Here is a 14,196-nt window from a genome sequence, read left to right as displayed (position 1 = left end):
ATATATAACCTCAAAATAAAATGATTCACACAAAAAACAAATCTGTTTCCCCCAGAGAAAAATGTTCCACCCAGTAAGTTGATATACATATGAGTTTCGATAACATTCACTCGAAATTAATTTAGAAAATCATTTCTGATTTCAAATCAAATTGGACAAGTTTTCTTAGCATACAATGTCGCAATTTTACCCTTGCACATAAGGGGGAAGACAAGATATCATAGTTGTGGCTCTCCATATATTCAATTTCCTTCTATTATGATCGTGTAAAGAGCCAAGAAGTTCGGATTCAAAAAATATTGCACTCTTTTATCAGCTCATTCAGAACATAGTCGGAATTTTTTCATAAATACTAATACTTCATGACATTTATTGACCTAAATATATAATCTTGAATCCAGTTTCGACTACCAATCTTCAAAATTGAGAAAAAACAACTGAGAATGAAAGATTTATTCGAAGAAAATCTCAAAATCCCCTTCGAAAATGACACTGACTGCAATAACGTTTTACTTCGAATTGTCATCACCATGTCGCTGCAATCTACATTTGAATTATCAATAGAGACATGCTGTCCTCATACAGAGACAGTATACTCGTCGTTCTATGATCTCTGTGATCAGTGGCAGCTTCATTGTCACTTGACACTTTCCTACCTCTACCCCCAAATAGGTACAGTTTTTGGTTCTGCAATCAGCCGCAACGTGGCACTGCATACGAAATATTGTGTGATGTCATCGAGAAATTACTGTAACCGTCTTAATTTCATATCAACGGATTTTGATGTTAAATATGATGTCATAATTCATTCAACAAGAACAATCCATAAACAAATGCTCACTGGTATTAATTCCCGTAAAATGAGAAGAAAAAGAGCCTAGGTCAACTTGTCAAAATTGTAAGGAAATGCCAGAGTTGAGCTGGGTTCAAACTTGAACTCCAACTCAGCTTGAACTGACTCTATCTTTTTTTGTTTTCGAGTTATAGGTCAAAATTAAAATTTCAACTTCGGTCATTATCTTCGTTTCTGTATAAGCTAGGATGTTGAAATGAAAACATTATAGAGACACTTTTTTGATAGCAATCCAGTGGCGTACTATGATTTTTTCCAACAGGTATATTTGCTGAGCTATAACATAAAGATGTATTTTTTCTTATGAAAACGGTAGTTTAAAAAATGACTTAGAAAGACTGAGGGCGATGTATGAGATATTTCTGAAACGGTAAAAAAATGGCGATTCTTCCTAAGTCATTTTAAACACAACTTCATGTTATAGCTCAGCAAATAAACCTGTAGGAAAAAATCATAGTTCGCTACTGGATTGCTATAAAAAAAGTGTCTGTATAAAGTATTTATTTCAACATCCTAGCACAAACAGAAACGGAGATAATGACCAAAGTTGAAATCGCCCAAATTTAAATTTTGGCCTATAACTCAAAAACAATAGAAGATAGAGAAATGCAGTTGATGGCATCATTAGTTTCTCGAAAAAAGACGACATGAATGGTACATTCATTTTCTTCTATCTCGTTGGGTTAAAAAGTTGTAGTTCAGGTATCACCAATTTTGCCCACCCGTAAAACTAGAACTAAATCTCACTAGATAATCCATTCACTTTCATAAAAGTAGTAGGCTAGCCATGGAAATTTGAGAAATTTTACATTGTATTGTATGAAAATGTGAAGTTATATGAAACTTGTCAAAACATTTTTGGGTTGTAAATCAGCGATATGTTGTTCGGTCTACGTAAAAGTTTTCAGTAATTACGTATTTTATCACAATGTAAATTGACTTCGGAGAATATGTATTCGAAAATATGTGATGAACATAATTAACGTTTATATGTATAAACAGATAAATAATAGGTACATTCCTGACTTTGAATTGCTGGGGATGTTAATATTACCAACTGACGAAATTCACCTCTGCATGAGTCTTTCATTCTCATTTTGAGCATTGTTCTTATTGATCGTTTTTGCATTACAAAGATCTCGTTAGCAGTCATTGTACCATAACGAAACCGTGTCTCGAAAACTGCCTGCTAAACTATCTTTATTGCATGTATATCCAGATATTTTTCTAGAACTCTTAAGGAGTGGCATATGCGAGCCAATTTGTTTGTAAAGTCATCCACAAGGGGAGTCTTTGACTTGTGCAAATATTTTAACAGTAGATTCTTCAGGTCAAAAGAAATACTTTTCTCCTATACCTACTAGTTTTTCCGATTCGGCCCGATAAAAAGATATAGCCATTTTAAGTTTTCATAATGAGATGTGCCACCCCTGGAAAAACAAAATTACCTTAAAAATAACTAGCTAAATCTGTGACCCTACTACATCTTTTAAACAAAGTTGTATTCAGCCAAAGTAGCCAATTTTTCGAATTTCATAGATATTTTTTATTTTTGAACATCAAATTACTTGAAAACCGCCCATTATACAAGAAAATATGAAGGATACTTTTATTTTATAGAGAGTTGGGTTCTTTGAATTTTTTTATTTTTTATAGTACTAAAACTAAAAATAACATTTTTTATGCTTTTTCGACAGCCTGTATCTTTCAAACCGAGCCGATTCAAAAAAAAAAAAATGATTTTACCTTAAAGGAAAAAGTGTTTCTTTTGACCTTAAGATTCTACTGTTAAAATGTTTGAACGAGTAGAAGACTCGCCCTGTATGGTATATTTGTTCCAAGAAAGAATTTCATCTCAGAAATTTTGTGCATTTCACCAAGCCTATTGTATTTGCTGTCATTGTTAGTTTTTGTGGAGAGCCAAAACTAGTATGAGATATCTTCATCAGAATGACTTTTGTTTTTCTGTATTCAAAGCTAATTACTCGTAAACTAATGATCACTCCTCTGTAGAATTTGCTATGTTAAGTGTGTTGTTTTAGAAAAACTTCTTGCTCTTATCAAAATACTGCTGTCGTCAGCAAATTGTCCTCCTGAGATTTTGGATCTCTTTCATCCAAAGATTTTCAAGGATGTCTGGAATGCAGGGTGTATCCCCATCGCGTGCTTTATCTTCAAATATGTTTTGGACATCATTTACAAATAGAATTGAGTCTAAGGACCCAAGAATACTCCCCTGGTACACTCCTAGTTTTACATTATCCTCCAGTGCATCCAGAAAATCGAAGATTAAAGTCTTTCTTGATTTTCCCCTGATATATCCATGTTGCTGGGGTGAAAAAAACTTTTGTTTTCTCCAGATAATCAAGCTGATGCACATTTCAAACCTCTTGGAAAAGGCTGGTAGTAGCAAATAGGTCTATAATTTTTCAAATTCTCTTTTCTCTCTTTTTGTGGACAGGTACTATCACTGCTTTTTTCAGTTGATTTGGAAATACACCATATTTTGGACCATTCTTTATTATAAAAGTCAATTTTGGTTATAATTCATCTGCCAGAGGGCGAGCCCCATTTATAATAATTTCTTTATTTATTTCAATTTTGCTCGTTAATAAGGTTACCTCACGCACGATTCAGTTCGATGACTAGGAAAATCGAATATTCCGCAATAATATGAATTTTCAATCACATGATGTTTTCTATTTCATAAGGCAATTTGACATGACAATATTTCATGCATTGATGTCCTCAGTAATTATCAGTTAAGCTGTCCAGTCCGAAAGACTAATGGACTAGCTTTTAAATCAATGATTCTATTGTTTGGTGTTTGAATGTTCATGTCAGTGGACTGAATATACGGAATAAAACTGAATTTTCTTTCGCATTCATAATGTCGCCTTCATTTAATATAAACAATGTACACTTTGCAAAGAAATTGTTACAATATTATTTTCAATAATAACATGAATGAAAATTGTCATCCACTGAACTTTCGAAATATTAAATAACAGGAAATCCAATATACAGGATGTTTCACTAGTACACGGACAAACGAAAACCGTGAATAGAGGGCATCGAGCTTCATGTAATATGTGGTTTTCTGAATTTTCTCGAATTCTACGAATTACTCCTGATATTTTTGTTGTTAGCTGTTAGTTTCAATGAAACAAAACATTAAAATATGACAAAACTCAGGACCGGACTTATTGAGTCTATATTCAAATTCAAACTCATGTAGTTTTTCATCATAATTGTAATATTTTAGTTATATCTGCAAATTTCCTCAAATTCAATGAATAGTTAGTATGCCTCATCCTCTTGACAAAACAGCGCTGCGTAAAATTGGATTTGGAAATGGTCAACTGACTGTTTTCGTTCTCAATATATGACTTGCATTTGTTTTTGATGCTTATAGCATATCTGGTCATTCAGAATTGTCATTTACAGTGATAATGAGCTTTATTATTGATAATGATTATAATGAACAAAGGTAGAAATAAAAACTACGCTATCTTCAGAGTGAATCACTTTTTATGAAAAACGTGACCTGAAGTAATTTTCCGCATTGATTTTCAGCTTATTCCCCCTTTTAGTGAGGGTAATGATCGAAAATTCGAATATGATAAATGCTCTTTCGAATTTTTCATTGATTCCGTTATTGCCATTATTGGATTATGGTCTTATCACTTTTTGTTATTGAAACATGGATTATATTTATGCACAGAAAAAAATTATTTATCAGTATTTCAGGTCCCTTTATCAAGTTAAGTAGTTCAAAATTTTCATAATGCCCCACAAGTTTACTAATAGAGAATATACAGACGGAAATATTGGAAGAGGAGGACCCCAACATTAGCCTGCTTGATCCCCTGATCTGACACCCCTCCATTTCTTTTTTTTTTGAGGTTATTTGAAGATCAAGTTCTATGAAACAGATATCCTGACAATGGAACAGTTATAAGATCGAATAAATGCTGCTTGCGACGAAATTCGTAATAAATGTAACTATTGTATTTATTTCCTTATTCGTGTGCAGGATATTTTTACCTTCTTAGAACCTACTAGTTTATAGAGATGACTCGAAAAATCGAATAATATTCAGCAGTACCAACAGCTCAAGCGGACAATCCACTGCAGAGGTTCAAATTTCCGAAACCATTCGAAGTTCCGTGAAATGAGAAATACAGGGTCATTCTTTCTTAATCTTGAGAGGTTTTTATGAGATTCATTTTCAGTGTGTTATCCGGAAAAAATCTTAAATATTTGCATAATTTTCAACTTCCGACAGCAGGCTCCCGCATGCTTAATGAATAACCACATTTTGAATTCCTCATCGAATTTTGATGTAGTTTCATCTAGAAACACAAAGCTGATATTTTCATCTCAATATTTATATTGTAACTCGTATTGTAAAAATTTTTGCATGAAAGTGTTTTCGACTTCATTAAAATCCTTTTTTTCACATTTTGAAAAGTAATGTCTCCCGATATATTCCCTGATAGCACACGGACACTACAAGCAGGTAGGATGTGCATAACATTATTAGAAATTAATTTGAATACTGGAAGATTCAATAAAAACATGAAACACAGGACTTATAAAAGCAGTTCGTTGCGTGATCTAACACAGGACTCTCAAGCAGTTGTTGCTCCTGATGTTAAACATGGCGAGGAATACAGAAAAGAAATCAGAAAATAAAAAAATGCATACAAAATAGGAGAAGAACGAAAAAAAGCAATCCATTCGAATGTCAAAAAAAACAAAAATTAATGCGTTAATTTCAAATTGTAGAACATTGCTTGAACTTTCATAGGAGTAATTTTTTGTGGATGATTGACACTGTCACACCAATGAAGAATTCTCTCCGATGGGTAGAAAAAACAACAAATAATGCATTTCTCTTGGATGAATTTTAACTGAATGTCTGGATAAAGGGGAAGTAATACCTCAAGAATCTCCATTCAGAAACGGCATTCACTAGTTCTTAATTTACGCTTTCAATTTTGTACGTGAAGCCTTGATTTTTATTTAAATTGAAGTTAATGGATGTGATGATGTCACCCCCTCTCTTTTCTTTTGCAATTTAGTTGGTTTTTTATGAGAAAAAAAGTTGAACTTTAGTGTCTATAAAACTTGTTTTCACAATCATTTTTTGAAGGTTTTCCAACATATTTCTATAAAAATGGCTGAAGGGAGACATCGGCGATTCAACTCTTCATATATTGCAAAACTGTTCATAGTAATATATACCAAAAGGACGCTGAAATTCGGGAATAACTGAAAACTATTCAGTATCCCTAATATTACCTCTCGCATGGTAATTTCTATTTTTCAACTATCGTCTTGATCCCGAATCGTATGTACAGGGTGTCCGAGTTAAAGTATCCCTATACCTTATTGTTGGAACTTAAGGATCTAGAAGAAAAGTCAAATTCAAAACTCGTCTGTAATCGATTGAACTTTTATTTTTTATAACACACCTTAATACAGGGTGCTCCGTTTTTTCCCTGTTGGTATCAACTGTCTTATTTTAAATGGAACACCCAGTATATTATCGCATTTTTGAATTCCTTGTCGAATTTCAAGGTAACTTTAGTATGACAACGATGGTTCTATATAGCACGGATTCTGAGATATTCGACTTTTTCCTAAAATTCTGACAGCTGTAGGTGCTCACTAAAATAGCTGATACTGTATCGAAACTAAATTTTGCCCAGCTAATGCCAACATATTGGATCATACGTTACATCTCTATTTTAGGCAATTTTATATACAGGGTCTTCAAAAATTAATGTTAAAAATTCAAATAGAAGTTCAATCAAAACTTATTTTTTTCAAATGGCAACCTATATTTTTTCTTGTTCATCATGTAGAGCAGGTTGAAATGAGCAAAAAATGTATTTTAACTTTTTCTGAAAAAATTAAGTTTTGATTGAATTTCTATTTAAATTTTTAACTTTAATTTTTGAAGACCCTGTATATCAGATTGCTAAAAATAGAGATGAAACGTATAATCCAATATGTTGACAAGAGCTGGGCAGAATTTGGTTTTGATTCATTAATTAGAAAACTATAATAGTATCAGCTATTTTAGTGAGCACCTATAGCTGTCAGAATTTTAGGAAAAAGTCGAATACCTCAGAATCGGTGCCATATAGGACCATGCGGGGGACCATGGTTTTCAGACCAAAGTTACCTTGAAATTTGACAAGGAATTCAAAAATGCAATAATATACTGAATGTTCCATTTAAAATAAGAAAGTTGATACCAATAGGGAAAAAACGAAGCACTCTGTATTAAGGTGGGTTATAAAAAATCATAGTTCAATCGATTATTGACAAGTTTTGTATTCATCTTTTTCTTCTAGATCCTTTAGTTTCCACAATAAGGTAAAGGGACACTTCAATTTGGACACCCTGTACATACTACTTCCCCTATCTTAAGATAAAGAAGTTGGCGTTGTGTTAAATAAGTTTCAAGGTGAGAATAACGTGTGTTTAAGAAAAGTCCTCATCTGGTATATGTTTCTACGTTCCACTACATTATGTATTTGCAAAATGAATATCTGCAAATATCTTATTAATATCAACCTGTATCGTGAATTTTTATATTGAAAGTTGCTAGGGCAAATTACTAACAGATAATTGCTTGAATGACATTTTCATCAATTTTGAAAAACATAACCACAAAATGTAGTAGAAGCCGAGGTAGAAGCTAAGCGTTACGTTTGGACTATCAACCTTCTTCAGGTTATTTTACGGGTTTTTTTAAACCACGTTATTAAACGAAAACACAAAAGTAATGATTTTACACAACCTTCTCATCAGAAACGTACCCTGAAGTCATAAGCACTCGGAGATTGTTGATAAATTTCAGGAGAACCTATTTTCCTGAGTAAATTTCATTAAACTCACAATTTTCACGGTTTCCTGCGATTATAAAGTACAAACCGCCCTAACAAGCCACCATTAGTACAAAAGTTATTACGACCACAAAGCAGAAGGAAAGCAGGAAAACCCGATGAAGTGAACCTTGTTGCCATTTCCGTTTTCATAAAATGTTTTCTCGGTATTTACGATATTAATTTCGCCGAAACAGTGAGCGGATTTGAAGTTTGAAGTACGAAACGAAATATTTTTCGACGGTAAAAAAATGGGGGGAAAAATTTCGCAGGTTGTTATGGCTACTCGAGTGATCCGTTTCAGGGAAGTGTGTGAGAAATCTTCCGTAATTCTCGTGAAGTTGTTTCGCTTGGGGGGGCCGTCCAATTTGTCCGCTTTCGCGAAGTTTGAGATACTCAAATCTGTATAAATATGAAGAGTTTAGACGAAAACGAGTTTGCTGAACATTTCCTCAGAGGCATGGAAATGCGATGTAATGATGTTATCATGTTTAACGATCTAGGAGGGATCCTCAATTTGCATTGGATAAAATAATTGAACAGAGAGCTTTATCGATCATCAGGAACAAAAAGGTAATTAGTGAAAAAAAATTACTTTTTTAATCGATAACTTTTTGATCCTGACCGGATTCAATAGCTGATTTATCACTATAATCTATCGCTTCGAAAACTTTTTTTAATGTTTCGTTAATTAAGATAATAATCAGAAATAATATGAAAAATAATTCTCATTTAGTTTGGCTTGTGATTAGTATAATGAACAAATCGGTTTAAATTGCTCTAGATCAAATTTTAATCACATTTCGGCGTTCAAATGCGCAGATTTTTGGTTTTTAGTACAAAGTGGGCAGATTTCGATGAGATTGAGATTGAATGACAGCTCTGTAAGACCTAGGGAAAAATAATGGACGGCACACTTTCGATTTTCGATGAAAAGATGATGGCCAAAACCGCATACTTCTTCTTTTGCTTTCAAGTTATTAAGTGAATACATACTTTTGGGCTCTTCATATTGTCTCTTGCTATAAGGGAGAATCAACACTTATTTGACGAACCCATATCGATTACTTTTCAATCGATAATTCACTCAGGAACAATCAGGATCGAGACAGGATATCATTCTTGCATTGAATTTTTATTTATATACATATGTAGAGTCATTCGGGGTAACTGACCGCAGAGGGTAAGTGTGCGCAATGCGTATATCTCGTCTATGCAATGTATGAAAGAGTGGTTCATTTGGGTGAAGCAAGGGCGCAGAATCGCCAAATTAGTTTTTCTTGGGAGTGCGCCGTGCGACGTTTCGTTAACTTGATATTTGCAATCAATCAAATTCACTAGTTTTCTTCTTAATTTTTAGCATCTCTGCACATTCTGCCAGGTCCAAGTTCCGAGTCCGACAGTGTTAAACAATATTTTATTCGATCATGCTCATGTTAATCTAAATATATAATAAAAAAATTTAGGTTCTCTTAGCTGCTCAACTCTATAAGAACTTCAATTCAAATTTTGGCTTGCTGGGGAAAGTGCGCGCGGGTAAATGTGCGCATTGATTCATTATATGGGCATTAGTTCAGTGAGGAATAAATTATGACATTGTTGATTTTCTTGGTTAAGACTCGATGAATATTGTCCTATTTGTTCAGAAAAATATGAAGAGCCACCAACAGAGGAATGTATCAAGTGTTGTGTTCACCAGGAACGGTGGCACGAACAATAATGCACTGCTTGTAAAAAGGCGCTTCTGTATTGACAATAAACAGCATTTCTCTAATATTGTAACATTTTGATGACATTATTTTGTAATTTGTTTTGATTGTGTGGTTCTCTAAGCACTGCGTTCACTTACCCCGTGAGGATGCGCACACTTACCCGCAATACGGGGCATGTGAACGCACTCCGACTTTCACTATTAAATTTTTGTTTGCGGAAAAAAAAACGTTCTTGTTTGTTTGCTTTTTGATGTTTTGTTATAGATTAGAAAATTCTCTATCTTATGAATATGTTTTAATTTTCCTAGCTTCAACATTTGAAACTGGATATGGCTTGAAAGGCAAAAGTGCGCAGAGTTGCCCCGAATGACTCTATGTCCATTTGATAATTCTCAATTACAATTTCTTTTAAATATCCAAGAATTAAACACTTTCAGTAATTTCTCTCCGGAAATCGAGTGACTGTAAAATTATTGATCGGGCAATCAAAGTTTTGTTGAACCCGCTGTCCATCTCGTGAAGTTTTAGTAATATCGAAATACAAAAATGTTACATTTTACCGAGCATTTTACTGACAATTTTTTATGTAGAATTCAGTGGCGTCAAAGATTTCTTGAGTCTTCCACCATTAAAAAAATGAAAGTTACCTATTATATCACGTCTTCTAGTCACCATTTATGCGAATTCAGTTCGGTCAATAAGATTTTATGACGTTAAGATGAATCTCGCCGAGATGCTTTTTCGCGCTTCTTCAACCATACTCATAGAAATCATTATTATCATAATTATGATTTCTAGGATCATACCATACAGAAATGTGTGGAGATGAGTAAATACAGAGTGTTTTGAAAGGTGAGGCTTTTTTTGACAGAATGACTCATTTCACCATAAATTTTCTATATAAAATGGCTGAGCTACAACCCCTAAAATTTCGACAAAATTTCATCAAATTTCAAGTATCTACAGGACTGTGGAGGGTGACTCCGGCATGGGAAATACAAAACATAAACATATGGGTCGACAATGAATAGTTCAGTAAATCCGAGTCTATCTATCAGTTGCCTTAGGTCACTCGAAAAATTGTTGTAGGTACATTGTGATTTGGGGTGAAAAAAATACATTTTTTTAAATTTTTTCAAAATTGAGACAGTTTATCGAAAGTGCTAATGCTGACAAAGTGCTATTATTGTTAACCCCTTTCAACCCATTCATTTTTACGGCGATCGTTGGAGGGTTCGGATAAGAAGAAGATTGTGATGACCATTGTGAATTAAAGGCTCTAGGGGTGTGAGCATGGTGATTTGGCCCTTGGAAGATATTTGAACGATATCGATTTGTAGGTACCAATGATGTTATCAAATCCTGAAAGTTTCAGATCTCTAACTTACTTGTTATTTGAGAAAGAACAAATTCTATGAAAATTACGAAAAAAATTTTCTTTCAAAAACTTGTGAATCGACTTTTCCCAATTTTGGATATGTTCTTAAGGCTGACAGTGGCTTTTAGAAGGAAAGTTATGATCTTCATCGGCACAAAGGATGCGCTAAAAATGAAATTTTTATTTTTCATTTCAATTTTTAGCCATATGATACAATTCTGGCACAATTATGAAACAATTTTTTTCGGGGACCACATCCCTTTTTCTATAAAATCTATTAGAATTCATTAGCAATGACTGACGCATGTCGTTATGGTTATCTGATCGTTGGCGTTCGGTGCATAGAAACATGACCGAATTCAATTAACGTCCAGTTCATGATCAAATTAAAAGTCAATTTAATCTCAAAGCTCAGTAGGGTTAAAGGAAGCAACTTTAGATTTCATTATGAAACCGTCCGTAACTCTAAAATATATTATAATATGTAGTCGAGTATGTAGTGATAACGTCTGCTACTTAGCAGGGATTTTTTCCGCACAGTTTGGGAAAATGATCCTTTCGACTTGAAATGGGTGCGGGAAAAGAGTTGAACACGAACGCTTGTGAAATTTTTTTTTTATGTTTAATTCAGCAGCCGTTGTCCATCGTATAGTATTTTTGTTTCAGGAGATCTGGTGGTCCTTCCAAACATTAATAAGGTGAGTTAGTTTCGTTGTGGCATGTGTTAATTTTTCAATTAACTACTCAGAAATTTTCGGAAAATTCAAAATTCAAGAGTTATTCGGAAAAAACACAACTTTATGAAGGGATTTGCATATACTGTAATATTTGCCTCAACTGATTCCATCATTTTGGATCTCCCAATAAAAGAAAATTCTCCGTCATCCTCTTCATTCACTTCCTTCCTATGTGGAAATATATAACTAGAATATAAGTCGTTCAGATTCAGAGAAAACATAAATTATAAAATAAATAAATAAATATAAATTTACTTACATCGAATATGTTCAATACCGCCTGATAAAACGTCAAAATATATTAGAAATGGAGTATTGAATTGATGTGGCCGATACTTGATAAAAATCCATAATTGAACTTGAAACCGATTATACGATTTTCACAAAATGAATTTATGAACCACGACACGTGTTTCGCAATCACAATAGCATCTTCTGGTGGGTGAGGGTAAGCTAGTTTACCTACACTAATTTTGCGAAAATCCTATAATCAGTTTCAAATTTAAGTAGGTAAATGAAGGAGTCCATTCAAGATTGTTTAACGTCTCGGGTGGCTATGGAAAATCGAATTTAAGTTGGTAATAGCCCATAAGTTATAAGATTTCGTATTACGGAATTCAGTTTGGTATTGGAATAAACAATGGCCTACTTTATATGATTCTATGCACTGACCGACAATAATTTCAATTTCGTACTTATTTTTATATGCTTAATTTAATCGTACAAATTGGAAACATAATTGTATCAATTTTGAACGCTGATTAATATGCTATGAATTAGAATATTTCTTCTTTTCAAAGGTCATATTCACGAGGATGTATTGATATCTAACGTGCGTTCAAAAAAATTCGTCGTCAAGTAGGCTATGGAATTTTGAACGTCGATATTTCGTGCCTAAACGTAATTCTTAGCTCGTGCTATACTATTTTCCAGGTGAACTGTCATTTTAGCATTTTGGATTGTTGTTGAATTAAAATTATGAGCAAATTATAAAGATGGTTTTTACGGACGTGTTAAAGGCTTTTACTATTGAATCCTACTTCAAAATTGGAAAGAAAATTGAATGAGAATGGAAATATTCTGTTCCGGCGACTTCATAGAAGCCTATGTTGCTGTAGATTATTAAGTATGAATTTTTCCATTGTACTGTTTTGCGATGTGTTGACGAAACAGGTATGTTCAAACAAAAAAGGAAGTGGTCGACCAAAGAAGAAAACTCCAGAGTTCAGCAATAATGAAAACATCATGACAGAAGCTCGACAAACCTCTGTTCAGGTTTTATCTCAAGTGGCTGGAGTATCCGTTGGCATGTGCCACCCGATTTTGAAAAAAAGATATCCATTTGTTTCCATATAGATTGACATGTTATCAGAAAACTGAAAAGGTTGTGATTACCTAACCTTGTAGCATCCAAGAAAAATTGGAGTTCAGTATGCATCAGTCAAAGGCAAAATGTGGACCTACTTTCTTTTATGGAACTTTAATAGCAGAACGTTATGAAGGAGAAAACATCATGCCTTCTTATAGCTGAATTGGATTTTAATAAATTGTCCAATAGCTATTTTCATGTAATTCAGTTCTTTTAGTTTAGTGATGGATTTTCAGTAATGACTGAATCAATTCAATATTTATAGAGAATTAATAAACATATTATTGAGATTCTTACTGTGATTTATTCATATGACTGAAGTAGCTAGAACCTTCTGACAAAAAAAACATAATACCACGATCAATTCAAGATTCATGTCTCTTACGTATGAAAATAGTGGACGGTTAAAATTTTTACGAAGAATTTTTCTAACCGCCTCAGAATGTTTGGATTCTTGTCATCTTACTCAATGAAAGGAATGCTTTTCGCACGTTGGGTGAAATTTACAGGTAACTTTTTCTTAAAAGTGCCTTTCCTTACAAAATTACGATATAGGTATAGGTTAATGTCATCATTGTTTACATTTTGGGAAAATGAAGTAATTCAAGGAAAGACATACGTTCAGCCACCGAACATCAGCCTTCAAAATTTCATAGCCTACTTGACGACGAATTTTTTCGAACGCACGTTAGTTAGCAAAAAAAAATTTGCGTTATCATAGCAACGAACAATAACTCATTAGAAGTGTCAGTTGCGTGAAGTTTGAGGTCAAAAAAGTAAACCAGATTCACGCAATAAATTAAAAGACAGAAGATGTCCACCGAAATTGTGAAAATCGAAAAATTGGAGTATCGAGCCATCATCAAGTACCTGTTTAAAAGGGATAAGAGGTAAGCAGATTTACGAAAATATGCTTAATACGCTTGGTGATCAATATCCTTCGTATGTGACCGTGAAAAATTGGACTGCAAGCTTCAAAAGAGGTAAATTTTCCATTGAAGATGACCGATCGGGAAGGCCAGTTTCTGTGTCAGTCCCCGAAAATATCGATGCAGTTCATGACATGAGATCTTATCAGACCGTCGAATTGGGCTAAAACGGATATCTGAAGCACTGAATATTTCAAACGAACGCGTTCATCATATAGTTCACGTCAATTTGGACATGAGAAAATTTGCTGCAAAATGGATCTCAAATGTTTGAATGTTGACCAAAAGCGTGCAAAGGTAGAAGCATCGCGTTCGA

General features: G+C 33.7%; 1 protein-coding gene across 2 annotated transcripts in view; it reads left to right on the top strand.

Annotated features, from left to right (window-relative positions):
- LOC123312255 (alpha-mannosidase 2) overlaps nt 1–14,196 on the top strand; it is a 165,607-nt gene that overhangs the window by 45,517 nt on the left and 105,894 nt on the right. For both annotated transcript variants that reach the window (XM_044896588.1, XM_044896589.1), the window contains exon 3: nt 11,512–11,543. The gene's annotated coding sequence lies outside the window, so the exon portion shown is untranslated. The remainder of the gene's footprint in view (nt 1–11,511; nt 11,544–14,196) is intronic.

The sequence above is a fragment of the Coccinella septempunctata genome, chromosome 4 (genome assembly GCF_907165205.1).
Source record: "Coccinella septempunctata chromosome 4, icCocSept1.1, whole genome shotgun sequence".
Taxonomy (NCBI): domain Eukaryota; kingdom Metazoa; phylum Arthropoda; class Insecta; order Coleoptera; family Coccinellidae; genus Coccinella; species Coccinella septempunctata.
The sequence above is the reverse complement of the archived record's forward strand: the minus strand, read 5'-3'. Positions and strand labels throughout refer to the sequence as shown.